General features: G+C 39.9%; 1 long non-coding RNA gene across 1 annotated transcript in view; it reads right to left on the bottom strand.

Moving 5' to 3' along the window:
- Positions 1-1,943: 1,943 nt before the first annotated feature.
- Positions 1,944-21,915, bottom strand: part of LOC123518918 — a 24,532-nt gene continuing 4,560 nt past the window's right edge. The window contains exon 3 of the long non-coding RNA XR_006678918.1: positions 1,944-3,495. This is a non-coding gene — a long non-coding RNA (uncharacterized LOC123518918). The remainder of the gene's footprint in view (positions 3,496-21,915) is intronic.

Raw genomic sequence — 21,915 nt, 5'->3', positions numbered from 1 at the left:
GACTTGCTGAGTTGCACACTAACAGTACATCTTGAATTCTGATGGCACATTAACTATATATGTCAGTAAAGTACAGACATGTTAAATATAATAACTTTAAGAAAAGAAAAAAAATTAAGAAAAATTTAGTTATGGTTCACAGATCGGGAGTCACTAATCTATGTGGAAGGAAATATTGTTGGCAAGAGAAGGCATACATGAACAGCTGATAGAGGAAACCATTGTTTTTTTATTTCTGAAGATTTTGTCCTGTGTTTAGATAGTTAAGTCTGGTAATGATTCGATCGATAGACAGACTGACAGGCAAACAGACTGATAGACTCCTCCCATACGCCTTTTTGAGCTTCCTGTTTTCCATTACCTCTTCGTCTCAGCGCGTCAGGCAGGGTAGAAGCAATGCTGTCTCTCACACATTCATTGTTTCCGTGTGAATAATGGATATGGCCAGCACCAAAAATCTTTTATTCATCCCATACACCAATACATGATTAACAGTTAGGCAGATAGATAAAGACAGATATACTGATAGACTGGTATCTCATTTACAGAATGATGCATTAGTTTTATTACGGTCTTTTAGCCAAACTGTTGTCGCATTAATGGTAGGAAAACGTAAATAGATGAATGGGTAGATGGATTGATCATTAGAGCGACATCACTCATTTACAGGATAATGCATCGGTTTGGTACTTTTCCCAAACACGTCGCTAAAAAAAAAAAAAAAAAAAAACATGAACATGCATAACAAATCGTGAATAATTGAATCCAACTCTTTACCCTCCGAACACAAAAACATAACATTCAAACACTCGCTTATTCATATTTCACTGAGCAAAGTACCCGAACGACTATTATGCGTGAGACAATCTTTTCACTTATGCATGACGCGTGTTTTGAGTGACCTAAGCAAAATAAATATGAATACACATGTTTACCACTCGGCGCATTAATTAATTCATCACCCTTCCCAAAACAACAATAACTCGGGTATTTTCGATATTTGCATTGTTGTAAACTAAAAACTGGTAATAAAAAATTTGACATACACACATGTACGTCCGCTAAAACCCTCACTCGTGGCGGGATGTTGACAGCTGCTCCCCTCCGCTCTATTCACGTGGTCGACGGAATGAATGATAAAAGTAAATAAAAACATTCTGCCATTTAATCTGGCGTACACACCTGCTCCTAGCCACGCGCCACATCACTCTACTGCACCTCTAGCGCCACACATCAAGGATTCCGCCGCCAATCTGCGCCAGAAGTCATCAAGGAGTAAATCCAATAGAGAGGCAAGGAAATTGTGTGTTCTATCAAGGGTGTAAAGATGGACAGCGCTGGTTCACTCGCTATGTATGCTACTGTGACTTCCTGCTCTGGTCTGAAGGGAGTGTTGTGAATGTTAAGGGTTTGCAGTGGAGAGTCAGTACGTGTGAGTGAAGGAGTGAATTTGTCAGTCAGTGAGTAGGTCAGTCACTTCATGGGTTAGTGAGTGAGTGAGTGAGTGAGTTAGCAATTGAGAGTGAGTGAATGAGTGAGTGAATGAGCGAGTAAGTTAGTGAGCGAGTAGTTAGTGAGCGAGTGAGTTAGTGAGCAAGTGAGTTAGTGAGCAAGTGAGTTAGTGAACAAGTGAGTTAGTGAACAAGTGAGTTAGTGAGCGAGTGAGTTAGTGAGCGAGTGAGTTAGTGAGCGAGTAAGCGAACGAGCGAGTGAGTGAGTGAATCTGTCAGTCTGCTTGTGGGGTCAGTTGGCTAATCAGTGAATGAGTGAATAGCCTGCCATTCTATCAGTCACTAATTGAGTACATTAGTTAAAACACAAGCTTGTTTAGTGGGTAAATCAGCAAGTTCATCAAGGAAGTGGATTAGTCAGACAGTTGGTCAATGGATCCTGCCACTACTATGCAACTAGCGCACACAGCGCACACACCAGAAGAGAAAATAATACAGACAGGTACTAGTGCTCTTCACGCTCCCGCTACACAGGACCCGCAGGCACGCAGCACCTACGCTGATTGGAACCTTTTCTATCCACACTTTTGGGACCAGGAAACGAACGAACGAGAGCTTTATTCGTTTTAGTTTCTGTAAACAGTGGTCAGCCTCCTGTGTGTGTGTGTGTGTGTGTGTGTGTGTTTTAAGGGTGGTGGGAAATATTGTTTCATTGGATATGCGGATATTTTTCGTATATATTGTTGGTGGTGGTGGTTTTGGTAATGATGGATGATGATGGTGGTGGTGGCAGGTGGTGGTGGTGGTGGTGGTGGTGGTAGCAGGTGTATCAGACTCGCACATTTTGTCATTAGTCTTTTTTTTTGTGGGGGCTGGTGTTGGTGGGGCGTGGGTGCGTGTGTGTGTGTCTGCATGTTGGTGGATGGGTTGATGGGTGTGGATGGGTGGATGGGTGGATGGGTGTGCTTAAAGGCGCCGTTATGATCCATTTTTTTTTTTTTTATCAGTGATCCCTTCCAATTTTATTTTATTATTTTTTTGCCATTTTCTACCATTACCAAGATATCATTGACACGCCTTGACGAACCAAAATTAACAAGTGTGAAAAAACTACCCAGGTTAAAAGAAATAATAAGTAAATGACTCAGAAGTAAACAAGATAACTAATAAACTAACTAATTCAAACGACAAAGGCGACTTCATTATTAGCAACAAATGTTGCACTCGTTATGGTCACTCAAAAAAACGTTCGAGAAAAATTCAAGCCTTATTCAAATCACTGACCTTTTCAAATCGCTTGCCTTCACCACTACATGAATCAATTTAACAAAACAACTAATCAGTTAACGAAAAATCATTAATATAGATTACTTTTGCCCAACTCAACTCTCTTTTCACATACGAATCATCTGACATCACGTCTCTTCAAATTAACGCTCATAAAACCCAGAATAAATAATCGCGTTATATAAGTAATAAACAGCGCTTTTGATAACTACAACTAAAACTAATATTCACCACTTTATTTCACTTACATTTATAATTATCGTAGTTTCATATTAATGAAGAACAAACACCACCACATCACTGGCTCAACAACAAAGAACAGAAACGCTAGAGTTTTTACCTGGACCGTCGGCGTTCACCTGGGGCCGGTAGCCATTAACACCACAAAACCTGATATATTGTTTCCACGACTCCCACGCCGCGGCCGCTCCTTTCCCCCAGCGCTGTATAATGCCGTCATCGGTCACTGCTGCCACCAAAGCCACCACTCGGCTCTCATCTGACGCCGACACTTCATCATCGGAAAACACTTTATTGCCTTCGCCGCGCGTCTCCTCGATGACCGGCGCCGTCCAATCGTCTAGGGTAGTGTAGACTTTTGTGTAGTGGTAATCGAGGCGCGAGGAAATAAACGTCCGCTTTGTGATGCTTCAGGGAGGCGAAAGGAACACTCGTCTCACTTGTGGATGGTTCGCTGGCTATGTAGTGATGTGGAGCTTTGTGAATCCTGACTTTGTTTGATTTTTGTTAATTTTGTCTGTCTCCCAAAAAGAAAAGGATAAATAAATAAATAATCAACTAATTAAACAGATGAATGAATTTATAAATATATTTGATAAATTAGGAATTTGGTATATGAATAAGAAAAAAAGTTGAGTTGAATGACTTAAGATAAGAATTAATAAATGGAGGAATGAATAGATAGATAAAAAAAAGTAAGAATATATACCAGTAAATGAAATATAATAGAAATAAATGGATGAATAAAAACATGTAAGACAACGATATATGACTTTCAAAAGGAAACACACCACCACGAAAAAAAAATAAATAAATAAAAGTTTCGGAGGCAAAGCACATCATACATAAATCACAGTAAACCGTTAATTTCGCTTAAATCATGGTGACGCTTTTGAGTTCAGTAAATTAGGTGAAAATGAGAGACACTTTTAATTTTATACCGTCAGTGTCTGAGTGTAGGATTACCTCACCTCACCTCCACAGCCATCATGATTCGCTCTCCACACATTTATAGCAACACTGCACAACGCGAGACAAACCATTCAAAGTGAGAAGAACACTGTTACCTTATGGAAAACCGAATGAAGAGGCGGACGAGTGCAGATAACTTCCTCATATTGTTTACTCCAACATCACTCGATCGTACCTCTTCATCGAATTCCAACACGACGCGAGACAAACAGTTCAAAGTTATGTTATGGAGAACTGAATGAAGCGGCGGATGAGTGTAGTCTCCTCATAATGTTTACTCCAATTTCACTCTATCTTACCACTTCATCGAATTCCAACACTGGTTTCATTACAATATTACAAAGAGCGGCGCTGTAATGAAGTGTTTTGAGTGGCAGCGACAGTGGCGGCTGACAAAACTTTTAACAGGGTCTAGTGGAAGTTATCGGAGCTTTTCAAGGGGGCTTTCATGATACTATTCATGGCTTTTGCAAGGTTCCTGCCCCATCTATGTGATAAAAGACATACGAGAACCTGACTAACAATTATAATTAATGTTAGTTATATAGTCCTTATGAAAGATTGTGATTGTGAACAGTGGTCATGATGGTGCTGGAATAAATGGTGCTGCCTTACTGGTGGATATTTAGTCATTATTCTCTTGTTTCTAAACTCGAACCATTCATTCATAAGAACATAAAAAATAAGCAAAGAAGAGATGTCGCACTAAGTCACTCCGCACCACTCTTGCTTCTGTTTTCCCAATTTCCTATGACTTGACTTGATTTAAGAGAGGTTTCAAGACACGTGACAGAACAATGGAAGTCCACGAATGCCGACGTCCTGTAGTACTTTATCTGGCACAGCGGTAACGGCAAAGCTGATTACTGCCCCTGACGATAAGACAGCGCAGGGACAGAGTCAGAATCAGCACACGGTGACTTTCTTGGCTAATTCTCTCGGACTTGCGAGGGAACTGGCAACGAAGTGGGCCGTTTTTTCGTTTTGTGTTGTCCTTGGCCAGTCTTCCTTTCTTGCATTAAAGAAAAACCTTAAGACATGGCTACATATTTATAACTATCATATCCTTTCATAAATTCGCCTTAACGTTTAAACTATCATCACTAACTATAATTTTTTTTCTAATGCTAATCTTTTATTGTTTTTAATTAGCACTCACAACCTGCTTAACGAGTCTTTTTTTAATTCATTGGAGAAAAGTATGTTATTGTTATTCTTATTGTTATCATTTTAAGAGAATAACACTGATGAGCTTGAATTTGTTACCTCTTGTATGCCGATTACAGTGAGAGGAACACAACTCAAGATTCTTTAGACATGTGATGATAGAGAAAGGAATAGAAAATGTGATTATTACTGGGATGGTGGAAGGAAGAAGAGGAGGGAGGAGACCAAGAGGAAAATACGTGGATGGTTTAGTGAAGCTGACGGGAGATGGAATAAAGCACGATCAACTTATCAGAGCAACACTTGACAGAGACCCCATATTCTGAAATCCATCTGCGCTTCACCTCCAATATTTTTAAAGAATTCTTGTGGAAGTTACACGGAATTTTAAAGATGTTTCTGTGATTCTAGGGCCATGCATTACCAACAAGAAAAATTACCTTTAGAACTCAGGTAATTCTCTGTGGTCGTTAAAAATGGTCGGTGTGAGAGATATGTTTCTGAATATCACGCAGAGAACAATGGAAGTCTATGTTTAACGACGCCCTGGAGGATATGGCACAGCGGTAACGGTAAAGCTGATCACTGCCTCTGAACATAAGACAGCACAGGGACAGTGTTAGGAGCAGTGCACGATAACTGACGATGGATGGATTTGGAGTGTGTGGAATGCCTCGCCACGACCATTCACTAACCCATAAATGAGTGACCACTTATAGAAAAAAAAACCCTCAATATTCCACTTCCCACACGCATTGAATAAAATCATGAATGGTGAGTGCGCTTCAAACCAGCAAAGGGACTCGAGGGGAGAGTTTTAAATCAAAGCTTCAGTAAATGTGATTCTGCGGGAGGAAAACACGTGCTCTTGTGTGTGTGTTGTGTGTGTAAGAGAGAGAGAGAGAGAGAGAGAGAGAGAGAGAGAGAGAGAGAGAGAGGTGGGCTATGTATGCGCTCGCTTTCGCTTTCTAATTCATTATACATGTCCCCACACTCTCTCTCTCTCTCTCTCTCTCTCTCTCTCTCTCTCTCTCTCTCTCTCTCTCTCTCTCTCTCTCTCTCTCTCTCTCTCTCTCTCTCTCTCTCTCACTCACTGCTCATCACCTTCCTTCATTCCCCTTGCTCTCAATCTCTCCTTTCTCTTCCTCATCCTTACCCTTCCTTCATCTTTAAATTTAACTTCCTCTCTAACCATCATTTCACCATTACTTCTTTCTTTCTCTCCATATCCAGCTTTCCTAAATGTTTTCCCTATATCACTTACTCTCGCTTCCTCCTCCTCACACTATTACCTTCCCTTAAGAGAGAGAGAGAGAGAGAGAGAGAGAGAGAGAGAGAGAGAGAGAGAGAGAGAGAGAGAGAGAGAGAGAGAGAGAGAGAGAGAGAGAGAGAGAGAGAGAGAGAGAGAGAGAGAGAGAGAGAGAGAGAGAGAGAGAGAGAGAGAGAGAGAGAGAGAGAGAGAGAGAGAGAGAGAGAGAGAGAGAGAGATAAGCAAAGGGCAAGGATCAAAAGTACCTTAATAATGGAATATTGTAATGGTAGGACGTCCTGTACCTATCAAGATCGGATATGGTAGATTTATTCAGCTTTCCGTGTTCCTTGCTGGTGAAGCGACGCCCTACATTCACTCCCACTTTAGGCCTCAACACTCAGGTATGTTTTAAAATCGCTCTTATAACAATTCAGTAATTGGAAATATAGTGTGATAATGAAATCGAGGAACTACTACGCTTATAAATCGCTAAAAACATGAAACAAGGAAAGCTGCAAGAAGCCTGAAGGACAACGGGTGGCAGTTCCTCAGTGAAACATGCTTAACGATTTTCTAACTCCATTCGTGCGATGTTTTTATTGTGTAAGAGAGAAGAACTGGCCAAGGGCAACAACAACGTATAGGAAAAAGCCCCACTCAGGCGCCACTCTCCTTGCAGAGGCTATAGCATTAGCCAAAGGACAGGGACAAATGCCTTGAATGTTATAATATCTCCAAGAATGCGAGATGTCAGAAGCAATACATGTTACGCACGAGTGTGAAGATAGTTCGTAGTCGTCTCTTGCTCCTGCTGTTACTTATGCACATCGAGGAAAATCTTTAGATCGTCTTCTTATATCCTTGTGGCCTTATGAGAAGTCCAAGATTCAACAAGATCCCACACTCTTATCATGCTACTAATGGCAACTATAATGAGGGAGGTTTTACTATCGTGTACTTCTGTTCTGTTCGTGTGGTTTACTATGATCCCACTAAGGCTGTGTGATAACTGGATCATATTCTGAAACACTTCTGAGTCTCACCTCCACTATTCTCAAAGGGGTCTAATTGAAGTTACACTGATTTTCAAGTGTGTTCCTGTATTTCTAGTGCCACGTTAACATGGACAAATTCTCTTTACAACACAGTTAGTTGTCTCTGTGACCCTTGAAATTGGTCGACGTGGGAGGAAAGTGTTTCTGAATATGACTCAACGTGTGAAGTAAGTTTTTTTTTTTTCTTTTGTCCTTGCCTATAACGCCTGTAGGTATACTTGAAGAGTATGTATGGGAAGCGCTGTTCAGCTTCCACCCATTAGTGGCGCAGAAAATCTTATATAATGGTACCCATATTAGCGCCCATAACACCACCCAAGCGCATCTTCGGTATAACCAACTAGAACCTGGGTATCACGGTGACATGTAGGTAACTTTAAACCACTCGACAAATGGCATTAATTTCAAGGCGTTACGTGGTGGGACGTCTGCCCGATTCCACGCTCACCACCTTATCCACTACCCGTTGATATATCTTATAGTCTTCTGGCGTTACTAATGGTGTTGCTAATGTAAATGTTTAGCAAGAGGTGACGGCTAGTGCAACATTTACCATTTTAACTGGGAGATCCTCTTTCCGTGTAGTGACCGTTCTATAATTTTTCTTATTACACTGGTAATTAATCATCCATACTGTCCACGCCGTACGGATCCATTGTTGAGGTGTCATTAATCAATCAATCACTTTCTTGTTGGTTATAAAACTCTGAAGGTAACTGCGTCTGACAATATGCTTCAGTTCCACAAGCCCCTGCCAGTAGTACGCTTCTATACACAATATGAATGACCATCGTTGGGTGTGGCGCGCATGACTGTCCTCCCACGAGACGCAGCATTGAAAGTCACTCCACCATTCCCGGCGAACGAGCACAAGCTTTTCTGACCTTCCTTCCATACCGGTGGCGATTTTTTGGGGAAACTTTCTGTCCGGCGAATTCCCATCAGCGGCCGCCCCACCTAACAGGAAATAGGCTTTTGATGGTGGCTGAGCTAGATGGATGGACGACCAATAAGAGAGGCGTGGGCTGACGTTAAACTTAAAGAGAAAATTGTGTCATACAGCCGATGGAGGAGGGAGTCGATGGAAGAGGGAGGATGTGGATGAAGCGAGTAGATGGAAGAAGCGGGCAACATAGCAAGAGAGAAGGCTAAGAAAGAGAGGTCAATGTCGTTAAACTTTAAAGAAAATTGTCAAATAGTAAGGAAAAAAGTCAATACGGGTGAAGAGAGGCAGAAAAGGAGGTAGTAAAAAGCACACTTATTAGAGCAAAGTAAGAAACGGCAATCAGTGACACTAAACTTAAGAAAACATTATCAGACACTAGAAGAAATCAACGTCAGTGGATAGAGGCTAGGCAGAGAAGGTGTGGATAGAGTATTTAAGTGAGGAGGGTTAGAAAGGCCAGTCAAGGACGTTAAACTTAAGTGAACGCTATTGGACAGTAAAGAAGGAAGCTGTTAGGTATAGATAAAGACAACAGAGAGGGAGTGGATAGCGCACTTAACCCTTTCAATTCTGAGACACCTTTTTATCTTAAGATTTGTATATGATAAGACAATTTTATTTACAATAGAAAGGGTCTATAAGGGTCGGAAGTTTAATGGCCCAAGTCCTCATTATTTCAACCCCAACTGAAGTTTCTAAAGCTGCATAAAATCACCAAATACTAAGCAAAATGAATATGAAAAACGCGTCATAGTACTGAAGAGGTTAAGAGAGTAGGGCTAAAAAGTTGGTATGTGTAAACAGAGACGGTGGAGAGGTAGTGGGCAGCATAATTAAGACTAGAAGCTAAGAAGGAACGTCAAACTAAGAGAAAATCGTTATGGAGAATAAAAGAAAATCGAAAGATATATATATATATATATATATATATATATATATATATATATATATATATATATATATATATATATATATATATATATATATATATATATGAGGAAAGAGGGAGTGGATAACATACTTAACCCCTTGAGTATCATGACGCGTTTCCGGATTAATTCTCCTTACTATTTGTTGATTTTATACACATTGAGAAACTCATAGGGCGGGTTAAAATAGTGAAGACTGTGGACATAATCTTCTGATCTCCATAGACACTTCCTAATGTCAATAAAATGGTCTAATCAAGGTAAAAATGTGTCCCAGTTTTGAAGGGGTAAGAGGAGGATGAGAAAAATAAGTCAGAAGGAGGCAACACCGGTCTTTCATTGCTAGTTATTATGTCACTTGTATGCCCACGCGTAGGTTCGAATCCCACCACATACCGCTTTGAAGCTATGCCATTGTGGATATCACCATGATACCCAGGTTCTAGGTGGCTACACCAAAGATGCGCTTGGTATTGATATGAACCCTAATACGGGTACCACTATATAAATGAAACTGATTGTGCCACTAATGGGCGGAACCTGAACACCGCTTCCCACAAATACTAAAATATGCCTACAGGCGATATAGGCCATAATATTAAAAAATATAAATATATGAGGTCGGCGTGTACACAACCTTCACGCCCTGCTACTCTATCACTGCCACGATGGACAGACACCACCTGCTCCTTGGCATCGGGTGGAGAGATTAGTGAAATTAGTATCAACTGACAATCTTAGGAAGAGTATGGGAACTACAGCAATTTGTCACTTTTGTACTGCTCGGATTTAACCTTATCATAATATTGTCTTTTGCTTCCGTCTTTTTCTTCAATTTCTCTCTCTCATAGGTTACAAATACGAGTATATACAGGAATAACCTAAGAAATCAAAACAACACAGACCATCGTAACACTCTCGCATCTTACTCTCTCCTTTAACTTGTTCGTAAATTTTCTCAATGAGGATCAGCTCTTCATCAGTGTCTAGGATATTTAATCGGGAATAGAAATACGTCATGGTAATCATTTCTTGTGGATTGTTATGTGAACGAGCTTCTTATTTGTTTCTTTATTTACCAGTGATTTATATTTTACTTCTTGGTTAGAAATTCGTAGTGGAGGTTGTTCCTGATACATTTGGAGTTGAGAGAAGAAAGATTATTTCCTAACCTGCTACTAGTAATCCCAGTGAGAGAACCGGCGTTGGTTTAGTGATAAGATATTTGTCTCAAAGCTGAAAGGTTAAGAGGTCGTCTTTAATTTCTGGCCATTTCGTAGTATTACCAGTAGTGAAGCTAAATAAACCTAAGCAGCATCATATTTCCTAGCTGTGGCGGCGTAAGACCTCAATGATTTAGTTTTTTTTTTTTCATTTTTTCCCACGCAGAGGATATGATGGAATTGACCGAAGGAAAGGAAAATAAAAGCAAGAAATGGGAAATGAGACGGGAAAAGCAAAAAAAAAAAAAAAAAAGGTAAACGGAAAGGAAAAAGATGAAGCAAAATACGTAATGGTGAGGAGGATGAAGAAAATTAAATAGGATATGGAAAGAAGAAGAAAAAAAAAAGAGATTCCGGATATTTGCATGTGCGCCACGAAATGTCATTCCTTTCACCAGAATCCATTCCGCACTTTTTTAGGTTTAGCGCCGCCGACAGTCACTTATTTATAACTAATGCCTAATTTATAACTAATGCCAACCTGGAGTGCCCTGGAGTGCCCTGGAGTGGCCACTGATGTCCCTTATAACTTCCCATTTCCCCCGTTAGTGCTTTGTCTGCCTGTTAATTGGCAGGTCTCCATTTGACACCTACGTCTATTTGTCTGTCTGTATGTATATGTATATCTGTCTGTGTGTCTCTGTCTGTGCAAGTCAGATGGTTTCTTGTAACTTGCACTATATTTTTTGTGTTCTTATGAGTGTGTATCTGTTTACGTGTTCGTCTGTATGTCTTTCGTGTGTATGTTGGTAAAATTATAGCCAAAAAAACTCAAATATTCATTCAGTCACTTGGAATGTCTGTTGGTGAACAAAACAACACGAGAAAGAAAATATTAATGTTTCCAACGAAATAATATGTCACGTGTGATAAAATGACCACTACTGCTATTACTACTATTACTACTGCTACTACTACTACTACTACTACTATTACTACCATCACTATTTCTACTACCACAACCACTACTACTACTACTACTACTACTACTGCTATTACTACTACTACTATTATTACTACCACTACCCATTACTACTACTATTACGACTACCACCACTACCCACTACTACTACTTTTACTACTACTACTACCACCACTTCTATTACTACTACTACTACTACTACTACCACCACTTCGACTACTACAACTACCACCACCACTACCCACTACTACTACAACTACTACTACAACTACTACTACTACTACTACTACCATCACTACCCACTTCCAGTAAACACATTGATGGCAGCGTCGATATGTCACCTTCCATTCCTTCCCACCACGCAATTAAGCAGCGCCCCACATTTCCCAGCGGCTGCCAGGCAAAGGACGCCCTCTCATGCCGTGCAGCGAGGCGTGTCCCCGTGTGTTCCTCCCGCTGAATAGGACTCGGAAGGAGGAAGACGCAGCGGGAAGGGAAAAATTTTTAGGACTCTCACAGGAAAATATTAAAAGAGAATGACTGAAAGAAAAACTGAAAATAATGAAAAGTTAAAAGGACGCAAAATTAAAAACCAACACGCAGGAACTCTATGAAGTTGTTGAAGAGAAAGAAAATGTGGTGATGGCAGAGAAGGAATGGGAACATAATAATGGGTGAGAGTGGTGAGGGAGAGGTGAGAGGAGAGATGGAGCAATGAAAGGAAGGTAGAGAGGGTAGAAAAGAAGGAAGGAGAGGCGGAAAGATCGGAAGAGGAAGGAAAGGGAAGAAAAGGAAGGAAGTAAAGATAACAAGAGGAAAGTCGAGAGGAAGGAAGAGGTGGAGAGAACGATGCAGAAGGAACTGATGTTGTTTTGGTGCTGAAAGGCTGTAATGGTAATGACGATGGTGATAGTGGTGGCGATGGTGATGGTATTGCTGCTTATTGTTGCTGTTAATGGTGGTGGTAGTGGTGGTGGCGGTGGTGGTGGAGGCAGCAGTATAGTATGCAGCTTATGAGGCGAGAAATGCACCAAACTTTTGATATGTGCTTGCTGTGAAATGTATTCCCTGCAATTACCCACATTCCAATTTGCGTGTGTGGCATTACGTAGTTCATCAGTGAAAGTAAATTACCATTATGCTGCTGCTATTGCAAAACACCTGAACATTCACAAAACCTCGTTAGTAAATAGTTATTAAAATTGCAATAGTTTCATTGAAATAATAACACCGGAATAGCAGGCCGCCACTTGATCGTTATCACAAGCACGCCATCTCATCAATCACAAACCCTTGTAATTGAAATAGTTATTGAGTAGTTATTGGGAATAAAGTAATCGTATTAGAACACCAATATTGGAGCGTTATCACAAGCACGCCACCTATGTCTAGTGGGACAAATTCAGGAAAACACAAAGCAGCTCATTTTCTAGAGCAATGAACAGTGTCTTGTCTGTACAAAGGAAGCTTGGCAAAGGTCTCCTTAATTTATTATGTTCTCATCCTTCCTGAAATGAACACAAAAAGGGATCCTGCTCAAGGTTACTGAATTAGTTCTGGAGAGAATCGGTAACCATGTCAAGAATATAGATACATGTCTGCACCACATCGCGCGTCCTGGCACAGCCTCTCTGGTGCCTCGGCCATAACATTTCTCGCCTTATTACTGGGAGCAGAGGTACGAGCAGAGTGCGGCGCCCGCTAATTACTCACCTGAGAGGCTATCAGGTGTGTGGACAAAGAAGAACCATTTTCTTGGTGGTAAAAACTAGTATTTTTCTCCTCCAAGTTAATAAAAAAAATAATAAAAAAGAAAACTTCCCTTTTACTGTGGAATAACTCCACTTTGGCTCAACACAAAACGCGACCAGCTTTAATTTGTGCTCGCGAGCAGAGTGAAGAATTACTTGCCTGACCCATTTCGTTGTAAAATTTATGATTCTGGATGGCAGACACAATTAGAAAATGTTTTAAACGACGCCCCAGAAAAAAAAAATAGATTTATGAGGAAGGAAATATTCAAATTTAAATCCACAGCAAAGGTGATTAACATGTGCGTACAGAGAGAAAAAAAACGTAAACAAAGTCAAATTAAAGTAACACACAAAAATATCAATCCTCAAAAGTTTACTGTGATGAAAATACTTACCACAATGCAAACTACCTGGCGAAGCATAAAAATTCAGCATCATTCCTCTCCCAACACCATTAGTTGCTCGTCTCGGAAAAAAAATTAACAGCAAGCTTTTCGTCTTCGTCCCGCCCACTACTGTAAAAACACCTTCTGCCTGCACTCTCATTACCTGTCACCTCCTGCGTGCATCTCGACATTCCTCTACGACACACACACACACACACACACACACACACACACACACACACACACACACACACACACACACACTCAACCTCAGGAAAAGTGCACGTGAAGTAAATACAGTTTATTTGATTTTTTTTATGAGATTTCAAGTATACTCCCGCTCAAAACACTCACCAAAAATCAGAAATGAAGCCTAAATATATGTCGTCTTCCTTATGTTTACCCACCAACACAACACCGCACAACACAAAATGAATAAGCGTTAATTGAATTTTTTATGTGATTTGAACTATATAAGAGACACGTCCTCAAAACACTCACCAAAAATAAAAAATGAAAAGTAGATAAACGTCGTCTTCGTTATATTTACCCACCAATATAACAAAATGCAAATAAATAACTGTTAATTGATTTTTGTATGGGGTTTCAGGTATGCAAAAGACTTCTGTTCAAAACACTCACAAAAGAAAAAGAAAGAAAAATAAGTAAACGTCTCCTTTGTTATTTTATTGCCCACCAACACAACACAAAGTAAATAAATAACTATCGATTGATTTCTTTATGGGATTTCAAGTATGCAAGAGACTCACACGCAAAACACTCACCTAAAAAAACAAAACTGAAAACAAAACACCGAAACGTTTTCCTCCCCACAATTCTCTGCTACAGACATAAATGAATATAAACGTAATTCCAACACATTAAAATAAAAGAAACGTGACTAAAACAGAACCCTACTAATAAAAAATACAACTATGACCGTAAAATTAACACAGAATAATAGAATACCTGAAGTCTCGCCCTCACTTACCCACCCACCTACCCACCCACACACACACACAAAAAAAAAAAAAAAAGATTCGAGTCCAATTACTATGGAGCAGCAAGCTTAGTCAGGCGGCAGTGGCGGTGGCGGTAGTGGTGGTAGTAGTGGTGGTTGTGGTGGGAGTCGAGGAAGGGAAGGAGGAAGAGAAAAAGGAATAAGAGTTACAGAAATCGGTGCTCCAAAAAACCGGAAATCTTTATTACGTAATACGCAGAGTAGCGAACGGGATATGAGGCACATTTTTATACATTTTTCAATTTGTGTTACCATCCTTTCGTTTTGCTTTCCTACACTTTTTTCTTTCAGTATTATTCTACAGAGGTAACGGTGTAGGAAGGGAAAGTGCGTGCGTGTGTGTGTGTGTGGATCCACGTAAACCACCAATTACTGCTTCGTTTAGTTTGTTGTGGGGGGAGAGAAAGAGAGAATGGAGAAATGTGTTTGTGGTGCTTGTAGTGGTGGTAGTGGTGGTGGTGGTGGTAATAACGGTTGCAATGTGGTAGTGGTTGTGTGGGTAGTTTGGAGGTTATACCCGAAGTGCGCTGGGGAATGGTGCTCATTGTTATATTCTTTCACATTTTTTATATTTCAAGAGTCCTCTCAATAATTTTCTATGATGTATTTGTAGTAGTAGTAATATAATTGTCGTCGTTGTTGTAGGAATATGGAAGTAGAAGTAGAGGTAGTAGTAGTAAAAATAAAAGTAGAAGTAGTAGTAGTAGTAATTATAGAAGTAGTTGTAACAGTAGTAGCGACATTATTATTATTATTATTATTATTATTATTAGTAGTAGTAGTAGTAGTAGTAGTAATAGTCGTAGTAGTAATAGTCGTAGTAGTAATAGTCGTAGTAGTAATAGTCGTAGTCGTAGTAGTAGTAGTCGCAGTCGTAGTAGTCGCAGTCGTAGTAGTCGCAGTCGTAGTAGTCGCAGTCGTAGTAGTCGTAGTAGTAGTCGTAGTAGCAGCAGTTTTAGTAATAATAGTTGTAGTGATAATAGTAGTAGTAGTGATAAAAATAATAGTAGTGATACTAGTAGAAGTGATGTGTGTGTGTGTGTGTGTGTGTGTGTGTGTGTGTGTGTGTGTGTGTGTGTGTGTGTGTGTGTGTGTGTGTGTGTGTGTGTGTGTGTGTGTGTGTGTGTGTGTGTGTGTGTGTGTGTGTGTGTGTGTGTGTGTGTGTGTGTGTGAGACGAGCGCGCGCACCATTAATATTCGTTGGTGTCATATTCCCTGTAGGTAATATCCTGAATCATCAGTGTGTGTGTGTGTGTGTGTGTGTGTGTGTGTGTGTGTGTGTGTGTAACGTAGTACTAATCTTCCCCTTACCACCTCTTCTTCTCGTACACCACAACTACCTATACCATCACCTCTCAAACTATCACTACCACAAAAAAAAGAAAAAAAAAAAACACTCAGATTTGTTTTTTAAGTCCCACCACACTGCATGAACACGAAGACCAATGAACTCTACCGCCACAAAACTCAATTTGCAGCCAATCCTGTGCACGTCAAACTCTCCCTCGCCAGTGTTTACATATTTACGGGAATTGAAACGTGATAGCTAGTGGTGATGGGAAACCAGTAAGGGGAACATACAGTAGAGATGAGGCGTAAGGGAGAATGAAGTTAGTTCTGGTGATTGGAGGAAGAGAGTCTGTAAATGAGTGATATATAGTCTCGGGGTACTGTAGTGTGCAGAGGAGAGAGAGAGAGAGAGAGAGAGAGAGAGAGAGAGAGAGAGAGAGAGAGAGAGAGAGAGAGAGAGAGAGAGAGAGAGAGAGAGAGAGAGAGAGAGAGAGAGAGAGAGAGAGAGAGAGAGAGAGAGAGAGAGAGAGAGAGAGAGAGAGAGAGAGAGAGAGAGAGAGAGAGAGAGAGAGAGAGAGAGAGAGAGAGAGAGAGAGAGAGAGAGAGAGTCAGAGAGAGAGAGAGAAACAAGGAAAAAATAACTTACTGTCGAGCAAAAGAGTAAATTTGAAGTGGTTTGTGAAAAATATGGAAGTGACGCCAGAGAGAGAGAGAGAGAGAGAGAGAGAGAGAGAGAGAGAGAGAGTCTGGAATGATAATGGCATTTTCTGTGTGTTATGAATAGGCGTGGTGATGGTGGTGGTGGTAATACTAATGGTGGTGGTGGTGGTGGTGGTGGTGGTGGTGGTGGTGGTGGTGGCGGCAGTAATAATAATAGGAGAGGCCTAGACGAGGCTATGAAGGGAAAGAGGTTAACGAGTAATGATAATGAAAGTGGCTGTGAGTTAAGTGGTTATCATAAATGTAGTGGTAATGGTGGTGGTGGTGGTGGTGGTGGTGATAGTGTTCTGTGCTGTGGCTGCTGCTGGTGGTGCTGCTGCTGCTGGTGGTGCTGTTATCCTGACAACTACTCGAACACCACACACCGAATGACGACCAAACACAAATATTATGATACGCCATTTAATTTTGGAGAGTGCATCATATTTTTCAATACCGTTTGGAGTCGCCATGAATAATCTATCGTGGGTCTTTTGGTTCTTGTGGGTAAAATATTTGGCGTATTTCTGAGCGTCAAAAAAATAACAAATGGTTAGAAGACTCATGAAACGTATATAAAAACGAGTAAGAGAGAGAGAGAGAGAGAGAGAGAGAGAGAGAGAGAGAGAGAGAGAGAGAAAATACGCCTAAGTACAAACCCATACACAAATAAAACACTATGAAAACAAAATAAAAAAATAACTAAAAATAAAACAAAATACCTTTAAGATGCTGTCAAATTCAACCAGGTACTCAGACAAACACCACAAAACCCTCGAGGAAAATATGTAAGCCAAGATTTATTCCAGTGGGTTCTTGGTCACGAAAAACCCTGTTAGTCCAATAGTTATCCTAATCTGTCCACGGGGAGAGAGGAAGGCTGGGTCAGGGAAGGCTGGGTCAGGAGAAGGAAAGGCATAGAAAGTACGATGGATGGAGAAAAAGGAGAATGAGCGAAGGGAAGGCTGGATAGAGGAGAGCTGAGCGTAGAGGTTCATATGTTCCTAAGGATGCTATTTAATCTCTACCAAGACGTTTTTATATTTATTCTGCTTACTATTTGGTGATTTTATACTACTTAAGAAACTTATTTGGGATTAAGATAGTGAAGACTCCAGCCAACAATCTTCTGACCTCCATAAACCCTTCCTAATGTAGATAAAATCTAATCATACCCAAAACTGATGGTGAAAATGCGTTCAAGTACCGATAAGGTTAAAGGAAGTTATTCTGAATCACTTCTAAATCGCATCTCAACTACTTTCGAAACACTCTAGTTGAATTTTCGGCGTTTTTAAGAGTGTATTTGTGGTTTTAGCGACAAAATACAGACTTTTTTTATTATTAACAGGAGAAACTGTGAATAGTTTCTACAGTGGTTTTCAACGACTTTGAAAACAATCTAGTTGAAATTTCAGTTCTTAAGAATATTTTTGTGGTTCTAGTGACAGATTATCGAAATTTCTTCATGATTAGCAGGAGAAACACTCTTGAGAACCGGGCTAATTATATCTGCGGTCTATGAAATCAGTGGTAGTGAGAGGGAAACTTTCACAATAGGAGCCTAGGACGTGGAACCACTAACGGTGTCCCAATCAGAATTTTCCAAAACGTGACCTTTACTGCTCACGTAAGTTGCTTTTGGTTGATGATGTATTCGGTAATTCATAATATAATAGTGTTTTTTTTCTATATAAATTAAGCTTTCACGAGTACAAAATGTGAACTAAAAACAGGATATATTAATTCTGAAGAAATGTTAATTACTATTGCGTAAAAACTTCTCATTACAAACTAAATTACGTTTTTATTGCTACACCATAAGATTAATTACCGTTACATGTAAGATAATCTAATTCTGAAGACGCAGCGTTAACTGGCATCAAATAAAATTACATAATTACATTTGCGTACTTTTTACACATCGATAACATTTTCATACACTTAAATATCTTCACTGCATTTCCGCAAGACTGTATCCACTTATTACACACACTCGATAAAAAGCATCTTTATACACTCAACACGACACAAACTGACACCAAGGTTCGTATTCAGAAATGCTTTGCTCTCTTATCATGACTATTTTCCAAGGCCGCAGAGATGATTAGCAGGATTTTCAAGAGTGTTTCTCCATTTAATAGTGTAAAAATCTTGTCTGCCTCTAGAACCTTAAAACCACCTTAAAAACTCGTGTAAATTTAAACAAAGCCTTTTTGAAAGAGTGGAAATGAAACACAGAAGAATATGAACCTAAGGACGAATTTACTGATAACAGGATAAATAGATTGGCATCCCTGTTTAGTACACCTGCACTTGCATGTATAAAGCGAGCGGCAATATTGACCTGCCACAGTAACGCTTCACGAAACAGTTCTCACTCCTACCAACTTTACCAAGACTACCAAGGTAGTCATTGTGTTTCTCATCACACGCCACTGTAATGATACTTTTTTGACCGTGTGCGTACTTAGGGGTGTACACATACTATCTTGTTTGTCAGAAGAGTCAGTGCGGGCTTCAGGAAATTAAAGGAAATGCTGTTGTTAGATAGAGCACGTGTGTAGAAAACGGAAGAAAGGAGGAGCACGGTTGGGGGAGAACTGAACTAGCCAGGAAAGATTTGAAGACGAGAGGAAAAGAGACTATCGTGAAAGAGGGTGGCTGGGAGTTGACGTAAAGGCAGCGGAGATTAAAGGAGAGAGAGAAAGTGGAATAATAACGAGGAAAAAGAGGCTGGAGACGGGAGAAAGAGACAACAATTAACAGCCCAGAACACCGGATCATAATGCACCCAAACGGCAAAGATGGAAATTGAAACAAAAGCGACTTAGTGCAAAAAATAAATATACAGCATGAAATAGATGAAGTAGATAAAGTGTTGTATCAATAATTGACATCTTCAAGCGGTTCCCAAAGCAAAATAGGGACGGACAGGATTAGATGTGTTGGGAGATCAAATTGATGAAGAAGGATTGGAAGGAACTGATGTAATGGACTGGGAGGAGTACAATAGAAATATGATGAAACGACGAAAGGAAAATAATTAGATAAATGTGGATCGAACGGGAGAAAAGAACGTTTTGATGAGAAAGGACTAACAGCGACAGAGTAAAACAAGAGATGAAATGGATGGACAGAAAAAAAAGACTAGGGAAGAACTGGAGAAAAAAAAATATAACGGAGAAAAAATCTAATAACTTGGGGATTGAAAAAAAAAGACAAAGGACTGGGAAGAAAATATTTGAGGAAGGACTACTACGAAAACATGCGAGAAAAGACCGAGAGTTGCAGTGGACCTTGGGATGTTAAGAGCTGCTGTTGACCTAGATGGCTTCAGGCAAACACTCACCACTCAGGAGCACACACGAGAGACATGCCGGCAGCCACTACCAACGAGATGGACATACGCGGACAATGAGCAGCGGCAGCGTCATGGTACTTGTTCACCCACAGTAAGTATTTGCGCATAATTATTCATGGAGTAAAGATATGCGAGTAAAGGACGGTTGTGGAAGGGGGAGACTTTTCACGTTTCCATAGTTACTCTGCGCACTTCAATATGTCTGCATACTTCAAAACATACATGAAATCCTTAACCTCTTCAGTACTGGCATACATTTTTTTACTTGAGTATGATTAGACAATTTTATTCACATTAAGATAGGTCTGTGGAGGTCAGAAGATTAATGGTCAGAGTCTTTACTATTTTAACCCCCACACAAGTTTCTGAAGCTGTATAAAATCACAAAATGGTAACCAGAATAAATCAGAAAAAGCGTCATGGTACAAAAGGGTTTAAGCTGCAAGTTGATCTTTTCCATAGTCTGCATTTTGTAAGACGTTTCGCTCTCTTTAGCAGGTATTTCCGTAGTTTAATATATGGATTTTATCTCGTGTCTTTTTTTCTATGTTCACTCAAACTGTTAACTACTCTTTCCACTGATCTTAATATCAACAAAAAACGCCCACAACATTAGAAATAGCTGTAGTAAAATATTAAAAGCACAAAAAATATTAATTTACATAGATGACAGGTTTGGTATGAACTCTGAAGTCATCTGTATTGCACTGTGCCAGCCATCACAAGTATAAATGTGTATAAAAGCAACTGCACTCCCACTCCCATCAAAAGCCGCAGTGTACATTATTTCCTCGTGACAGCAGTTTCAAATGTTCATGAATGCGTCAAGGTCTGCGCTGACATTTTATATACAGTCCAACAATAACAGTAATAAAAGGACAGTGGTGAGTGACATTTGATTCATGTCATCCGGTACTGTACATGTACCTAGAGTAGAGAGAGAGAGAGAGAGAGAGAGAGAGAGAGAGAGAGAGAGAGAGAGAGAGAGAGAGAGAGAGAGAGAGAGAGAGAGAGAGAGAGAGAGAGAGAGAGAGAGAGAGAGAGAGAGAGAGAGAGAGAGAGAGAGAGAGAGAGAGAGAGAGAGAGCGTAATCCTTTCCACTTTTGCAATTCCTATGAAAATGCTGAAGAGAAAGAAGTAAGCCATCTGCTCTTGGACTATTGCAATATACGAGAATTTGATGAAAAGACAAACATTTAACACTCAACTATATCTTTCCTCCCCTCCGCCAGTCACACACGTCCCCTCCACTGTTTTCCTCTGCTCAGATACAAGGCAATAAACAGTAGTCACCTGAATAAACGTATAGAAGGGTCTTTCTAGTACCGCAAAACTGATCAGTCATCTGGTAACAGTGGGTCACCTCCCTGCCACTCGCACAATGTAGTGTAATTAGACGATTTTAATGATATTATAAGGGATCTATGGAGGTCAGAAGATCAATGGCCAGAGTTTTCATTATATTAATTCCTAAAAATCTTCTAAAGATGTATAAAATCACCAAATATAAACCAGAATGGATATGAAAACAACGTGTCATGGTACTGAAGGGGTTAAAGTGTCAGGGATACATTTTACTGTACCTAATGGAGGTGCTTTTCGTGGTGGCTATTCTGAGGTACTTTTCTTATATTTCCAAATATGAGGACTTAAATTAAAAGATCTGGTTCAATTAAAAGAAAACCACAAAAAAAAATTCAGGTTTGACACGTTGTTTATTTACCAGGACTTGTGGTCGAACACTATTCTATTTATCTAAGAATGGAATGTCATGAAAATTATTTAAAAAAGATTATAATACTTGAAATAAAAGCCGCAAAAAGTCGCAACAAACTAAGTTCGATACTCAAACACGAGGATTTAACAGGTTGTGCTGAACTTGAAGAACATCGCTAACTACGCTTCGATACTCCAAACATTTTCTTCAGTAGCCTTCTCGATGCTTTAAAACAAAACG

Source organism: Portunus trituberculatus, chromosome 44 (genome assembly GCF_017591435.1).
Source record: "Portunus trituberculatus isolate SZX2019 chromosome 44, ASM1759143v1, whole genome shotgun sequence".
NCBI classification, from domain to species: domain Eukaryota; kingdom Metazoa; phylum Arthropoda; class Malacostraca; order Decapoda; family Portunidae; genus Portunus; species Portunus trituberculatus.
Note: the sequence above shows the minus strand (reverse complement) of the source record. Positions and strands in the feature narration are given on the sequence as shown.